Source organism: Pleurodeles waltl, chromosome 2_1 (genome assembly GCF_031143425.1).
Source record: "Pleurodeles waltl isolate 20211129_DDA chromosome 2_1, aPleWal1.hap1.20221129, whole genome shotgun sequence".
Lineage (NCBI taxonomy): Eukaryota > Metazoa > Chordata > Amphibia > Caudata > Salamandridae > Pleurodeles > Pleurodeles waltl.
Genome location: NC_090438.1, coordinates 846,407,453 through 846,425,580, shown reverse-complemented (window position 1 = coordinate 846,425,580; position 18,128 = coordinate 846,407,453).

The following is an 18,128-nucleotide window of genomic DNA, read 5'->3' as shown; positions in this document are numbered from 1 at the left end:
ACTTTAGAAAACAGGAGGCAAGCTCAATCCAAGCCCTTGGAGAGCACTTCTCAGCAAAGTCAGAGAGCAGCAGGGCAGCAGGGCAACAGAAGGGCAGCAGTCCTTCACAGCAAAGCAATCCAGATGAGTCCTTTGGGCAGCCAGCCAATTCATCTTGACAGGTTGCAGATTCAGCTCTAGAAGGTGTCTGGTTTGTTGGGGCCAGGGACCCTGTTTATATATTCAAAAATGCCTTTGAGAAGGGGAAACTTCAAAGAGTGGTTTTGAAGTCCCCAAGTCCCTTTTCTATACAGGTCTGTCTGCCAAGGTCCCAGTATGTAAGTGACAGGCCCTCCACCCTCCCAACCCAGGAAGACCCATTCAGTATACGGATGAGTGAAGGTGAGACTGTGTAACCTGTGTTTGTTGTTTTCTGGGTGAAATACACAAGGGAGATGTCAACCAGCCCAGTCTGACGTGGATTGGAGACAGGCAGATTTTAAGTGCAGAGAAATGCTCACTTTCTAAAAGTGGCATTTCTAAAATAGTAATATAAAATCCAACTTCACCAATAAGCAGGATTTTGTATGACCATTCTGGCCATACTAAATATAACCTGGTTACCCCTTTCTCATCAGAGTCTACCACTCAAACAGTATATGAGGGTAGACCTAATGCTAGCCTATGAAAGGAGCAAGCCTCACAGTAGCAGAAAACAAATTTAGGAGTTTTACACCACCAGGACATATCAAACACACATGTACGTGTCCTGCCTTTTACCTGCATAGCACCCTGCCCTATGGATTACCTAGGCCTACCATAGGGGTGACTTATATGTAGAAAAGGGGGAGTTTAAGGCTTGGCAAGTACATTTAAATGTCAAGCTGAAGTGGCAGTGAAACTGCACACACAGGCCTGAGACATGGTTAAGGGGCTACTTATGTGGGTGGCATAACCACTGCTGCAGACCCACTTGTAGCATTCAATTTATAGGCCCTGGGCGCCAGCAGTGCACTTTATTAAGGACATACAAGTAGATTAAATATGCCAATTGGGGGGGAACTAATCTTAACATAATTAAGGGAGATAGTATATACACTTTAGCACTGGTTAGCAGTGGTAAAATGCCAGAGTCCTAAAACCAGCAAAAACAGTGTCAGGAAAGTGGATAGAGGCAGGCAAAGAGTTGGGGGATGACCACCCTAAAGCTGTCAGGTCAAACAATCTGCAAGCATTACTCGTGCTCCTATTAATTAAAATTGCATGAGGCCAAGGAAATGTCTTCCGAACTAAGCAGAATAACCTGTAGAATGACGGAAAATAAGCAAATTACTATTTTTTTTCAAAACAACCGTTTTTTAGGGTCAAGCCTGCTTTGCATGCGCTCGCGCATGCGTATAGCAGGGAGACTCTTTAGTATTTAGAAAAGGGCTCCGAGGCCTGTCAACTTCACGTCATTGCTTTTTATTGGTTCGTGGGCTTCCCTAATTAAATCGGCTTGCTTTCATTAGTCCAAGGCACGCATATGTCATGCCTTTTCCGGTGGCTAGCCCTCCTCGAGCGCAGCGACCAAGTACAGAGGCTCGCTGTTTTCCATCGCTCCTGGACTTTTTTTTCTCTAATTTACGAGCCCGATCTCGCTTGGCAGAAGTCGAGCGCTTTACCTACTTGATTTCACTTTTTCGGGTTACGTGCATAAATGCACTTTTGCCCGATAGGTGAAAAGTCGGGTTAGGAGTTTACAACGCGATCGGCTCTTACACGAGCAAACGCGAGACCCGATGCATTGTAAATGCTTGTTGTTTTTTTCACATCGTAACACTATGAAGGCCGAGGCGCGAGAACTCTGTAGCGGCAGACATGAAAGTAACGGTTACATCAGCTTTGTTGTGCAAATAAAAATTGGACTGAACATTTAGTTTTCGGAAAGAAAACTCTGCTGTCCTAACAGGCGCGGAAAAACGCATTTCTGTAAATGCGTTGCTCATATGCGTGGCAATCACTGTCAAACTTAACAATTGGGTGCGGGTACTTAACTGTTGCTACAATTTGCATTAAATGACATTTAGATTATACCATTCAACTCTCCTAGCCCTTAAATCTTCACCATTTATTCAGTATGCAAAACTTGCAACACATTTTTGTATGTTCGTGTTCGTACATGACTCCGCTGAGGAGGGGCACGAAATCCTCAGTGTTGTTTTGAAAGTTGTCGTGAGGACATGATCTACCTTTTCGAATTATCAGAGTAAGGATGTATACAAGCATCCATTTTTTAAACCTGAAATTGTGTAGCTGACAAACCTACTCATTTTAGTAAAATGTCTGTTTGTGCTAATTTACTGTTTAATTATAACCTGAATTTAGCATTAATTCCCAAAGTCACTTATTACAGCCAACCACCTTTTTTTTGTTTATATGCATGCACACGTGGTTGCAGATTAGTTTGCTTGCCTGCAGTCGGTCAATGCGCAAATATTTAAAAAATTCTTGATAATTGGACTGAAAAATGCTAGCAATTATGACAATTTCCATGCACGCACTTTGAATATTTAAAAAAACATTTTTCTCCTACTGGAAAATGGAAATTACGAGTGTACAACGAGGGCTTTCCGTTGCGAATTTAAAATTCCATACATATTAAAAGTCACATAAAATTTTCAGTAAATTGGATTTTAATTGCACTTTGATTGTACCGACTTCTATGCAGTGTGTGATAGAGCTATAAAAGAGTGACTTATCTTAGCAAGAAAGCAATAAAGAAAGCAGCAATAAAACAATGTGTACCGGGCTTTTTTAAGTTTATGCTGAAAATGAAAGATAAATTATAGAGGGACATTGATGACAGAAGAAAAGTGCAGTTTACTGAGGGGGTCGCAATGTTGTCACCAGTGAGGTTATTTCTGTTTGTATTTTGAGAAACCAATGTGTCTTCTTGCAGTGACGTACGATCTAGGCAGGAGTACTGGAGAAACCCTGCGAATTTAGGACAATGAGTGTGGATTATTAAACCAGTATTACTTCCACCTACTTTACTATTACTGCCATCACTGCTACCAACCAATACATCTATTTCTATTTCTAATACTACTGACACTAATACTCCTCCTCCTCTAAAGCATCCCGTTTCTACTGCAACTAACATTCTTGTTATTGTAGCTGCTGCTACTACCACAGCTACTACCACAACTATTATTACTGCTTCCAGTACTTTTACTTACTCCTACAACTCCCACCATTACTAATGCTAGTACTTCTCTTCCTTCTTTGACGCAACCTGCATCTGTTACTACTCCTAAAAATCCTGTTATTGCTGCTGGTGCTATTACCATTATTATTATTACCATTACTTTTACTATGCTGCTTCTGCTTACCACTCATACTGCTAGTATTACTAATGTCTATACTTCTCCTTTGACTCATCCTTATTGCACTGCTACTAATACTACCACTGCCTCTCCATCTACACGCCTTTTTAAGACATCCTCTACCTCTTCTACTGCTATTACTATTGCTGCAGCTACTGCTCCTAAAAAATATGCTTCTGTAATTTCTCCTTATATGATTAGAAGATATTTTTTGTTCAGATGTAGTCCTTATTGTGACTATCTACCAGTACACTGATAGACAATTCCTTTATATTTCAGTCTGTCACTAGCAAGCTGGAAAATGTTCAAGAATAACAAACACCTTAGAAACACCAGTCATTTCCACCTACCTTGCCTGACTGATTGCTTCACCATCTCCTCTCACAGTCACCTTGAGCCTATAAAAGAGTGACTTATCTTAGCAAGAAAGCAAGAAAGAAAGCAACAATAAAACAATGTGTACCGGGCTTTTTTAAGTTTATGCTGAAAATGAAAGATAAATTATAGAGGGACATTGATGACAGAAGAAAAGTGCAGTTTACTGAGGGGGTCGCAATGTTGTCACCAGTTAGGTTATTTCTGTTTGTATTTTGAGAAACCAATGTGTCTTCTTGCAGTGACGTACGATCTAGGCAGGAGTACTGGAGAAACCCTGCGAATTTAGGACAATGAGTGTGGATTATTAAACCAGTATTACTTCCACCTACTTTACTATTACTGCCATCACTGCTACCAACCAATACATCTATTTCTATTTCTAATACTACTGGCACTAATACTCCTCCTCCTCTAACGCATCCCGTTTCTACTGCAACTAACATTCTTGTTATTGTAGCTGCTGCTACTACCACAACTACTACCACAACTATTATTACTGCTTCCAGTGCTTTTACTTACTCCTACAACTCCCACCATTACTAATGCTAGTACTTCTCTTCCTTCTTTGACGCAACCTGCATCTGTTACTACTCCTAAAAATCCTGTTATTGCTGCTGGTGCTATAACCATTATTATTATTACCATTACTTTTACTGTGCTGCTTCTGCTTACCACTCATACTGCTAGTATTACTAATGTCTATACTTCTCCTTTGACTCATCCTTATTGCACTGCTACTAATACTACCACTGCCTCTCCATCTACACGCCTTTTTAAGACATCCTCTACCTCTTCTACTGCTATTACTATTGCTGCAGCTACTGCTCCTAAAAAATATGCTTCTGTAATTTCTCCTTATATGATTAGAAGATATTTTTTGTTCAGATGTAGTCCTTATTGTGACTATCTACCAGTAGACTGATAGACAATTCCTTTATATTTCAGTCTGTCACTAGCAAGCTGGAAAATGTTCAAGAATAACAAACACCTTAGAAACACCAGTCATTTCCACCTACCTTGCCTGACTGATTGCTTCACCATCTCCTCTCACAGTCACCTTGAGCCTTTGTCAGATTCTGTAGGAATTAGCTTTGGCGGTCTTTGCTGGTTGTAGAACTCTGTGCACTTTACTCTTGATAACCAGTGGGTCATTTAAACTTAATGGACTTTGTATGCACATGACTGGTACATTTAAGTTACCTGTAACTCCCTAGCATACGGTAGAAAGGGTACCCAAGGCCTGTACTTTAAATGTAACTAGTGGACTACAGCATCCATTGTGTTAGCTACTACAGTAGCAATGGAAACATGACTGCAGGGCCTACTGTTTGTAGCCTGGTGGTTGCAGTTTTAAACTGTAAATTCGGTCTGTAAATATAACCTCTTTTGACAGGTGTAAACCTTCCTTTTAAATAGTTATGCCACCCCTGTGCATGCCTTATGACCCACAAGGCAGGGTTCATGGAATTTAGGTAGGGCACATTTTAATTTAATCCAGAGCTCTTCGAACTTATGATGATGGGACCCCCTTTTAAAAATGATTAGGCGTAAGGACCCCCTCCTGAAAAAAAAACTCTGGAACCTGGTACTCCTCATCATCCACAATCGTAAATGTCCCCAATTCCCACTGCAAATAATTTTTATGATGAAGAAATAATATTAAATACTGTTTAACATACCAAAGATCGTGGGTGAGATGGAGTGGTCAAAGGTGTGGCTAAAAACAAAGGTCCTCATTTCTGAGGAATTTGCGTAGGGCAGCCCTGCAAGTCTTTTTGCTCCACTGCCCTACACCAATATAAAATGGGAGGAATGGACCGTATTTATGATATACAATGCATTTCTGTCCTTTTCCCCTGTGCTGGCTCACAAATCGCTGCCTACCGCCAATGTAGGTAGCATTTCTTTTGTGCAAGAAAGACAACCTTCCGGCACACAAACATCCAGAGAGGCAATCTATGTGTGCTGCAGCATACAACACACATGGGAAGAGGAAAAAATAAGGAGAAATGAAAAACATTCTCCTTATTAGGTCTGCTATGGGGAGGTGTAAGGTTTTGGCACTGCTCCAGTTTGTGTGATTTTGAAAATCTGGGGCAGTGTCAAAATTCATGGGTGTTGCTTGGGAACAGCCACTGCAACGCCCATTGAATGCCTTCATGGCGCAGGGAAAGGTAATGCAGTGGTTTGCGCTGCTTTGCCTTACTCCATATCTATGACACCATGCAAAGCTACGTAGAGTGGCTTTGCATTGCTTCATAGATACGATTGAGAGGCTTGTGCTTGCAGAGCGCAAAAAAAGTAATGGTCCGGGTTTCGCAAGCCTCTCACAAATAAGCCCCAAAATATTATATACATTTTTTTTAGGTCTTTCACCATCAGGTAGCTGCATTTAAAATAACAGCCAGTAAATGAAAAATATATAACAGAAAATTTATACTCAGTGAGAAATGCACTGTAGTACATTATGAAACCTCTAATAGTTAATGGACTGCAGAGGCCTGTGTGTAACCAGAGAGGACAGAAATCACTGTGAATATGTAAGTCATTATTTTATATTTGCATTACAAAAAGTATAAAATAGACTACTACAAAATGTGCAAAATGTATTACCATTAAATAGTGCTTCCAAAATATAGTAATACACAGACCATATGTTTTTTTACATAACTCTCCCTTCAACAGCTCATTAGGGGTAGCAAACTCAATATAAATAAAATTACAATTAAAAACACACACTTCAAAGTTCAGTTGTTGTTAGACCTGGCATTCTTGGTGTGGTCTCCCCTGTTTTTTTTTGCCTCTGCTTTCCATATTTTGACTGTGCGCTGGACTCCATTTTTGCTGGTTTGGCACTCTAGGCACTTTACCACTGCAGACCAGTGCTAAAGCGCAAATGCTCCTATGTGAATTGTATGCGTAATTGGCTTTTCTATGATTGCAATATTTGATTTACTAGTAAGTCCATAGTAAAGTGCAATAGAGGTGCCCACGACCTGTAAATCAAATACTACTAGTGGGCATGCTGCACTGGTTGAGCCACCCACATAAGTAGCCCTGTAAATATGGTCCAGACCCGCCACTGCAGTGTCTGTGTGTGCAGTTTTAAACTGCCAATTCGACCTGGCAAGTGCACCTAATTGCCTGCCCAAACCTTCCCATTTTATACATGTGAGGCCACCCCTAAGGTAGGCCCCAGGTAGCCCCATGGGTGCAGTGTATGTTAAAGGTGGGACAGGTACTGATGTGTTTTACATGTCCTAACAGTGAAATACTGACAAATTTGAAGTTCACTGTTGCAAGATCTATGTCTCTCATAGGTATACATGGGGGCTGCCTTTAAGTAACTTTTAAGTTTACTTTCCCGTTGGGAGCAGACTGAAATGTGGAGTTTGGTGTCCCTGAACTCACATTTTAAAAGTACACCTTTTGGTAAGGTTGGTTTTTAAAGTGTCAGTTTGAAAATGCCACTTTTAGAAAGTGAGCATTTTCTTGCTTAAACCATTCTCTGTCTGGGTCAGATTGACATTTGGACTGTTTGTGAATCCCGTCTAGACAGTAAGACAAAGGGAGCTGGGGTGTAGTCTTCATACCCTGATGTGCCATCTGAGCTAGAGTGGAGAGAGGAATGGTCACTTACACCAGAGTGGGCTGTCCCTGCCCTCACACAATGCAGTCTCCAACCCCCTGGTGTGTGTCTGGGGCCTGACCTGGGAAAGGCACAATCTTGTAAACAACATAGACTTCCCTTTGCAGTCTGCCTACTTCAAAGGCAGAAAGGGGTATAAGTAGTCAACCCAAAACCCCAGATTTTTAGATTACTTCTGGAATCACGAGGACTCTGCCAAGGAGAAGAGCTGAAGAGCTGGAGGAGGAGTACTGCCCCTTTGCCTGTGACTGTACTTTACGGGATTGGTCCCTGTTTCTGCCTGAAAGAGGACAAAGACTGGACTTTGTGGTATATTCCTGCTTGTGAATAATCTCCAAGTGCTTGAACTGAGCTTGCATTCTGTTTTGAAGTTTTATGGCCATCAAAGACTTCCTCTGCCAATACCTGGACTCTGCTGAGACTCCTGCCTTTCCAAGTGGTGCCCCATCCCGTCCCTGGGCCCTTGAAAGGTGAAGTTTGCAGAACAAGGACTGAAATATACACACAGAACACTGTGCGTGGACATTTTTGACGCACCACCTGCAACATGGCTGAAAAATGATGTGCCACCCACTTTGCGGCAAAAATCGACGCTCCACCTGCATTGCAGTTGGGAGATCAATGCATCGCGGTTGGGGAAAAGATGCAACACCCTCTTGTGGTTGCTGATATTGACGTAAACCCCAAGTAGTGTGGTTGACCAACACCGTGCAACCGGATTTCACACGCATCATCACTGGGTATCAAAGTCATTGTGAACCTGTGCGGAGCCAAGGTGCCCGGCCCGGAAATCGACGCATCTCTCTCTTGCGAGGGAGAAAAATGATGCATCGCCACCCCGACCAGAAAGGAAAACATAGTGCAGCCTCACTTGTGAGTAAGGCCTCATTGCTGATTTTTCGACGAACACTCGCCCGTGCAGCTTTATTTTTGATGCAAACAAGGTACTTTGTTTTAAGTCAACGTTTCTATTGTTTCCTATGGAGTAAGACTCTTATTCTTTTGAAAATTAATATCTTTACTTGTGCATGTTGGATTTTTGTCATTTTTGTCTTATTTGATTTAGATAAATAATGCCTATTTTTCTAAACTGGTGTGGTGTCCATTTTGTAGTGTCTTCACTGTATTACTGTGTGTGTGGCACAAATACTTTACACATTTATTCTGGGATAATCCTTCCTGCTCGTGCCAAGCTACCAAGGTTGGTGACCCGGGGTTAACCAGGTATGTTTCTCCTTTGCCCTGACTAGAGTGAGGGTACTTGCTTGGACAGGGGGTAATCTTACTGCCAACTAAAGACCCATTTATAGCAGTTGTTAACTATTTTTACTACCACTCAAAAATAATACATTTTTGTCATCACAAAGCTTCCAGTGATTTGATCAGTACCAGCTCCCAAGAATCCTTTTCATATGCAGGATTTTTTGCATTGCGGATTAAGTGCGCATATTTGCATTTCTTTGAGAAACATGGGTTTGGTTTTGGTTATGGTAATATCAATGCAGGGGTGATCATCCCCCCAATTTCTCCTGTCCAGGATAAGACACACCAGGAGTATTTCATTTCTGGAAAAATATAGAGGGCCTAATGCCAGTGGTGGCAATGACAACAGACTTTGGGGGACATTATGTGTTTGGCGGACGGAAAAGGCAGTCTGCAAAACTCCCACGGTCAGGTTGCCACCAGTGCGGCTGCCTTCCCGTGGGCCCCATTAGGAGTTTCCCGCTGGGTCAGCAGTTGGAAATGGTGTTTCTGCCCATTGGACCAATGGGAAACATTTACACCTGCTCATAATTGACCTGGCGGCAATGCTGCAGTGCGTAGTGTGCACCAGCAGACAGTGAACAGAGTAATGGTGCTGGCCATGGGGGCCCCTGCACTGCCCATGACAAGTGCATGGGCAATGCAGGGGTCCCACTGGGGCCACCTGCACTCCGCATTCACCAGCCTTTACATGTTGGTGCTACCACCATGTAAAAGGTGGAGGAGAGGTGGCTGTAATCCCCAGGGAGGAGCTGCTTCCAGCTTTGTCCTGTCATATTAGGACTGCCAGGACCGCCAGTCCCTCCTGTTGAGAAAAACTGGAGGTGCTGGTGGTCCAACCATGGTGCAACCGCTAGGATCATAATGTGGCAGTAAGACCGCTGCCAAAGTGGTCGGACCACCGCTTTAGTGGTAGTCAGACCACCACCGTGACCCTGGAGGTCTCAAGACCGCCAGGGTCGTAATGAGGCCCTTTGTCTTCTCCTAACAGGCTACTTCTTTAGCAGCAACCTTTTTGGAGCTATTGTCTTAACATTTTGTACAGATTAGTACTCACTACAAGCAGAATCACTTATAACTTGTGTACCTGGCAGCTAATTTGAAGACCTCTCTCTCTGTCTCAGTATTGTGCATGGTGTCAAGTTCACCTACAGGCTATACAAATAAAGTGGGAAGTCAGTGAGACCTGGGCAATCTTGTCAATGTAATACAAGGCATCATAAATCATCACAACAAATGCTTAACAATAGTGTACTCGTGCATAAACTAATTTTATTTCTTGATAGGCATTGCACAGCCCATGGGTGTCATTTGAGAAGCAGATAAAAATCAAATAAATTAAATAAATAATTGTTGGTTGTTCTTCAGAGGCCATGAGGACCCCATGGTAGGTAGAAAAAAATTGTAAAGTATTAAATAATTGCTGATATCCCCCCAAAGCCCAGGGCACCCATTTCAAAGGCTAAGGATGCAGGAGAAAATAAAATACATTTAATAAATATTAGGTGGTTCCATGGGGAACCTAGAGAAGGTAGGGGGAGGCAGGTAAAAATTTAATAAATTAATTGCTGCTATGTTCCTTCAGGGCTCATGGGACTCCTTTGAGTGACGAGGGAGTACTTGTAAAAATCAAATACTTTAATTTAATATTTGCTGGTGTCCCTCCAGAGCCTACGTGGAGCCTATGGGAGGCTGGTGGAGGCAGGCAACAATCAGATTAAATAACTAAATGTAGAAACCTTTTATCCAATCCTTTATGGACATATGATAGACAGGCAACAATCAAATAAAACAGTAGAAAAACAACTATGTACTACATAGTACTACAATTAGCCAAAAGCGCAAATAAATATATTAAGAGAAACACACAAAATGAATTAAAATTACCTGGGCTTTTTCAAGCAATGTTACCAGAAAATGGCTTTTAAAAGTGGAAAAAGATTACTGAAATGCAAACTAGTCATAAAATGTGCAGCTGCTCATCACCAACACATGGCCAACAAAGAAGAAGACATGAAGGACAAAGACAAAATGGACACACACACCTACACACACAAGTTCCACAACATTGAGGCTGCTACATGGTGAGGAAAGCAATAGGCAATTAGAGCGAAACCATGGTTGGCCTTTCCTGCCTGGTGCAACTCTCTCCTCCAAATACAACCATGTAGCATTGCATGGAAAGGATTGCACAGTGCTACATCCCCAAAATGTGCGTAGGCCCAACCATGCCGCTGCCATAGGCCTTACGCGCCACCAGAAAATTATCAATATCAAATTAAAAATCATACTTTCAAAATTGCCCAGTCACAAACAGCCAAGGCAACATCAATTACCCCTTCCAAATTATTTTAAACATTGCAGAAAAGAACAAATATTCACAAACTCAGAAATAATATTGGGCAAGCACATGGGGAAGAAGGTAGCTAAGAACAAAGAGAAGTCAGTATATGGCTACATGGACCTGGACGCCCGAAGTCACCCTGATTCAAACCACCAACAGGCTGTAGGAGGCTGGCCTGGCTTGTGGTGGGTACCAGAGGTAAATACACCTTGTGCCAGGTCCAGTTATCCCTTATTAGTGTAGAAGAGGTGTTTCTAGCAGCTTAGGCTAATAGAAGGTAGCTATGGCAAAGCAGCTTAGGCTGAACTAGGAGACATGTACAGCTCCTACTATATCACTGGTGTCATATGCACAATATCATAAGAAAACACAATACACAGAAGTACTAAAAATAAAGGCAGGAGCAGGAAGGAGGGGGCAGGAGCCCTTTAAAACTTTTCCCGCACTCCCGCCGTCGCGGCACGCGCTGCGAGCAGGAAGGAGGGGGCAGGAGCCCTTTAAAACTTTTCCCGCGCTCACGCCGTCGCGGGAAGCGCTGCGAGCAGGAAGGAGGGGGCAGGAGCCCTTTAAAAGATTCATCGCGCTCCCGCCGTCGCGGGACGCGCTGCGAGCAGGAAGGAGGGGGCAGGAGCCCTTTAAAACTTTTCCCGCGCTCCCGCCATCGCGAGATGCGCGCGGGCGGCGCCCGGGCGAAGCCCGGGCCAAGGGCGGGCCCGTCCTTGCCTGTCATTGCCAGGAAGAGGCAGGGCAGGGCCACCCCCCTAACATTCTCCCAAAGAAGTCTGGATCAGATAGCCCAATTGGACAGGGCCGCCTAAAGGTACTGTGCCGGTGATTACTCTTTTTAAATAAAAGAGGGTCCGCGGGGAGTGCGCCTTTTGCGTTGCTGTGGAGGAGCACTAATTACTAGCTGAAGGACTCACCCCCCCACGCAAGGATTGACTTAGGCGGTTCCCGCACAAGGTATAAGTCAGGCCTATAACTCTATAACTGCAGTAGTTTTTGGTGTGTTTAAAGGCTCTGACTGGACACTTGAACCAACTAGGGTCTGACTATAATCTGGTTATATATATTTTTTTCCCCCAGACAAGGGACCTGAGTTTGATATATCTGTTAAAGTAATTTACAGTGCCCTATCCTGGACATAGGGACTAGCCTGTCAAAATGGGAAAACGCAAGGGAGAAAATGGGGGAAGGCAAACCACCCAGGAGGCCCCCCCACCCAGGCTAATAACAAGCTACCTAACGTCTGTAATGGGTGCCATTGAGACAGAGATAGGGAGGGTAGAAGCTACCCTAGAGTCGTCTCTTGAGAAAGCAGGAAAGGCTGGGGAGGGGGGACGGAACCCGTCGGCAACACTGCTGCCAAGTAAGATTAAGGAAAGAAACCCCTGTGTAATAACTGCAACTGATTTAATCGATCTAATTACTTCTACAACCCCAGAGAGTCCACCCTAAAAAAAAAGCAGGCAAATAATCCCCCCCCAAACGGCACTAACCCCCATACACCAAGGGGGACTTCCCGTAGATAGGGAAGGCTCTGGAGAATCCTCGCCAGGAATTAAGAAGACCAAGAGCAAATGTCCCTCTAAAACCCAAAAAATAAAACAAACTATAGGGAAACAACCAAAAGATAGTAAAAATCTGGATTCAACTAAAACTTACCTTCTGGAAATTGAAGACCAACTCAGAGATATTAAAAAGCTATGCTCATTAGTTCTGGAGAAAGTGGCCGTCCTCGAACAGAAGGTTGAATCTATATCAAATATAAAACCCGAACCACCAAAGGCAGAATCTCAGAACATTCATTCCATTCCGGAATTTTTACCAGCCCCACCTACTCACCAACATCAGAACTTTAGAATATCTCCTATCCAGAACCCAATCCAAAAACCCATGAATGCAGAGGCCCCACAACATTCTACGAACCCACAATATCAGCGGGACACAAATAAACGGGAAGGCCGCCGGGGCCAGGAAACTATAAGTATTCAGGCAGCCCGCCCAAGGATACCTTTGGCATGTACCCCGTATGTTTTAATCTTGGAAAATGCCCCCATACTGGAAAGCACCCACCCCAAATCCCATATGTCTCTATTGAATAAAGTGACGCATTGGGTAGAAAAACACACGGGAGGGCGGGTTGACTTCCATAGGGACAACTTAACTGTAAGAAGGGTACCTTGGGTTGGCTCATCCACTAAAACATCACCCGGGGACTGCATTATAATAAATTTTAGGACCCCCCGGACTGTTAATGTTCTATATCACCATCTCTCATCTATGAGATCACCCGCAGGGCCTATAAGAGCCCAACTCCTGACAAAGTTTATCCATCCATTATCAAACCCATGTCATTCTGATTCAACCTACTCTGGATTTCAGAATCCCACTAACCCTGGTCTCTCTAACCCCTCTGATACCGCCCTGACACTATCCAATAGATATGAGACCCTGACCTCACTAGAGCAGTTAGATTGACAATCACTAACTGACCCATCCTTGCAAGACCCTCTGGAGACAAACATACTCTCACAGTCCCCCCTAGAATCTAAAGGAGTCCCTAACGTACGTGACATACAGGGTACGACACCCCTAGGGATTATTTCATGGAATGTTGCAGGTCTAAAATCAAAAATTGGAAACCCGGATTGGATAAATTTAGTGATGGGAAATCTTATTATTTGCTGCCAGGAGACCTGGCTCACAGAATCACCACATATAAATGGCTATACCACTTACTATGTCCCCGCAACTAAGGCCAAGGCAGGCAGAGCTAAGGGAGGTCTGGCTATCTTTTTATCTGTGGAGGCTGGAGGGACGGAAGCATGTGTTGTAGGTAAATCGCCTTTTTTTCTGGCCCTATCTCTGAAACTAGAAGAATCATACGATATATTACTGATCAACTATTATAACAACACCTTTGATAACTCAGATACTAGCGTGGTCAGTAGCTTGGAGACCCTAATACATAAGGTAACAATATCTAGTAAAAAGGACATAAGAATAGTCTGGGTTGGTGATTTTAATGCCCATCTCTGTGAGCCAGAACTCCTCGACTGCTGCGGACTTCTGGACGAGAATCACATTCCCATTCAACACTTCAAACACTCCCCGTACGGGAACGCCCTCAACTCTCTTTCCTTTCCCACACCCGTTACTCGAGGAATACCAACTTTTGTAAGGGGGACACTCACACCACTATTGATTATATTATTTATTCTAGAGAATTGTCCCCTATCACAGGTCAACTCAGGGTTAGCCCGACCTGCTTTAGTGATCATAACCCCTTATCCATTATGATTAACTTAGATCTGACAAATGATCCAAGCAGAGGGAAGCGACACCCTCCCTTGAAGCTCTCATCCCAAAAAGGGCTCACAATCAAATGGGGAAAGATAAACAACAAACAATTTTTTTGTGATGTTTTTTTTAACAAATGGCCAGATGTTATGACATCCCTGGACGACAATAAGGCCCCACACGAAATTATTCGGGCATTCTCCTCCCTAACAAATTACATGGCAGAGAAACTACAGCCTCAACGAGCCAATAAAGCCCGTGGCCCAAAATGGTTTAACCACGCATGTACCTCATCTTTAAGCAAGCTAAAAAAAACAATCAATGCATCCCCCAAAGATCTACAAGCAATTAAGATTGCCCGGAAAAACTATAAAGAAGTTCTCGCCAAAAGGAAAGTTGATCTAAGTGAATCTGCGTGGGAGGAACTGATGACTGCAAGCAAACTCAAAGATACAACTGCATTCTGGCGTGTGGTTAACTCCTCATTATTCAGCGATAACTATGAGACGCCCATGGACGCTGTCATTCCAGCCAAGACCTGGGTGGACTATTTTTAAAAAACCTTTGCCACAGAGACAAACACCCAATCAGAAATGCTAAACTGTTCAAAACCTGCAGGAAACGATCAGCTAAGTTTGGCTTTTAGCAACACTATAAGTGTAGACGATGTTAAACAGGCAATCCAAGATAGTCCATCTGAGAAAGCCCCAGGTCCAGACAGAATTCCTGCTGACCTATACAAAGCACTTCCAGACTTCTGGGGCCCATTGCTAACCAACGTCATGAGGTCGGCTGTGGTAGGCCCTTTAGTAGACTCTTGGAAAGAAGCGATCATCGTCCCGATTTTTAAGAAGGGAGATAGGGCAGACCCTCTGTGCTACCGCCCAATCTCTTTGCTAGATAGTTCAGTCAAAATTTTGGGCCGGGTAATTCTAAATAAGCTAGAAGAATGGGCGACTGATACCCACTCCCTCTCAGAGGTACAATTTGGCTTTCGCCCAGGGGTGGGCACAGTCGAACAAACCCTTAATTTGACACTCATAGTCCAGAAATATACTAAAGCCAAAAAGGGCTGTATACACTTAGCATTTATGGACCTCTCCTGCGCTTTTGATACAGTCAGCAGGGAGAAGTTGTGGAAGGAAATGCTGGATTTGGGCGTGGATGAACACATAGTTATATTACTCAGTAAACTTCACGCCTGGACAGAGGCTCGGGTCCGTTACTCCCGGGAGGGAGGTCTGACAGAGAAATTCCCCTCACAAAAAGGGGTCAGACAGGGTTGTTTTCTTGCCCCTTTTCTCTTTCTCCTATATATAAATGGGCTGGAGAAATTCCTTTGCGATCTAGGAAAAGACTCCGCAGTTATTAATAACTCCCCAATCCCTGTACTTTTATATGCAGATGATGCAGTTTTAAATTCAAGGACAGCGAATGGCCTCCAGATTTTATTGAATGCTTTTAATACCTTTATGAGGAACCTTGGCCTTAAAGTTAATAGAACCAAGTCATTTGTCATGAAGTGTGGTCCTAAGTTAGCAAAAACGAAAAAATTTACTTTAAATGGGCATGAGATACTTAAGGTCCCACATTTTACGTATCTGGGGTCCCTATTGATGTAGATTTTAACTGGAAGTTTTTAGTTAATACACGCTCAATACAATTCCAAAAAAACATTGAAGCTGTTTTTAGATTTGCAAGAAGACTACGACATAAACCTGTTAAGGAAATGATGACTGTCTACACTTCTAAATGCCTTTCCGTCGCGACATTTGGAGCTGGGGTCTGGGGGCATGCAGACTGCACAGGGCTCCAGATTATAGAAAACAAATTCTTAAGAAGGCTACTATCAGTCCCCCAATCTACACCAACAAAGTTCTGTCACAAAGAAGTAGGTCTAAGATACATATCCAGCTATATAAAACTTCAACCTCTCATATTGTGGACACAAATCTGGACTAAGCCTGAAACGCTTCTATGTAGAAAGGTGATACAGGATTCCCTTCTTCTGTCACGATTTCTAGATATACCTTGGCTTAGATATGTTTACCTTACTCTCCTATCATTAGGACTAGGAGATTTTTTCCTTAAACCAGATACCTTAACAAGACAGGACATTAAGAAGGTCAAAGACATATTCTGGCAGAAAAATCAGGACACTGACCCAGCCTCTTGCTTAATGAGCCAACGGACAAGATTAGAGACACAACAACTTCAACCGAAGCTGTACTTGACCATCATTAATCATGAGCAAAAAAGGTTTTTACTCACAAGACTACGCCTAAATACCCTACATTATCTGGTAGCATTCCCAGTTGCCGGAACCTGGTTTAAGATCCTCCCTCCCTGTTGCTGCGATGGAAAGACAACTCAAAGTACATTACATTTTATGCTTTTTTGCACTTTATACACTACGCCAAGAAAAAGGTTTCTACGTCCGTTATTTCAATCTAACAGTATCAGAACTAGCCAACTTGCTTACTCCCACTTACATGATTTGGGAACTATGGACATAATCCAGGCTGTGCTAAATTTTATACATGCTGCTTTTGGTGTTCGGAAAATGTATTAACAGTGTTTTTAGAAATTTTTATGATTGAAAATTCTGTATGTTATTTATTTATTTTATGTCTTTTATGGTATTTTTGCACCGAATAAAGTAAAGTAAAGAAAAAAGAAAGGTACTTTATTTTTATGACAATATGCCAAAAGTATCTCAGTGAGTACCCTCAGTATGAGGATAATATATATACACAAGATATATGTACACAAACCAAAATTATGCAGGTAATAGCAAGAAAAGTAATGCAAGCAGTGTAAAGTTACAATAGATTGCAATAGGAGCACATAGGTATAGGGGCAACACAAACCATATACTCCAAAAGTGGAATGCGAACCACGAATGGACCCCAAACCTATGTGAGCTTGTAGAGGGTCGCTGGGACTGCAAGAAAACAGTGAGGGTTAGAAAAATAGCCCACCCCAAGACCCTGAAAGGTAGGTGTAAAGTGCACCTACTACCCCCAGAGAGCACAGAAGTCGTGATAGTGGGATTCTGCAGGAAGAACAAACACCAGCAATGCAACAACAGTGGATTTCCGGACCTGAGTACCTGTAAGACAAGGAGACCAAGTCCAATAGTTGCGACAGTGTCGAGAGCCAGCTGAGGGCGCAAGGAAGCTGCCACCTGTTGGAAGAAGCTTGGAGTTCTGCAAGAAAGAAGAGGACTAGGATCTTCTCCTTTGGCGGATGGATGTCCCACGTCGCGATGAAGCTTGCAGAGGTGTTCCCACGCAGAAAGACTGCAAACAAGCCTTGCTAGCTGCAAGGGACACGGTAGAGGGTTTTTGGGTGCTGCTGTGGCCCAGGAGGGACCAGGATCTCGCCACTTGGACGAGGAGACAGAGGGGGTGTCCAGCAAGTCAGGGAGCTCTCACAGAAGCAGGCAGCACCCACAGAAGTACCTGAACAGGCACTTAGAAGAAGAGTGAAACGGAGTCCACGCAAAGTCACAAAAGGGAGTCTCACGATGCTGGAGGACAACCCAGAAGGTTGTGCACTGCAGGTTAGAGTGTCGGGGACCCAGGCTTGGCTGTGCACAAAGGAAATCCTGGAAGAGTGCACAGGAGCCGGAGCAGCTGCAAATCACGCGGTACAAAGCAATGCAGTCTAGCGTGGGGAGGCAAGGACTTACCTCCACCAAACTTGGACTAAAGAGTCACTGAACTGTGGGAGTCACTTGGACAGAGTTGCTGAGTTCCAGGGACCACGCTCGTTGTGCTGAGAGGGGACCCAGAGGACCAGTGATGCAGTCTTTTGGTGCCTGCGTTTTCAGGGGGAAGAT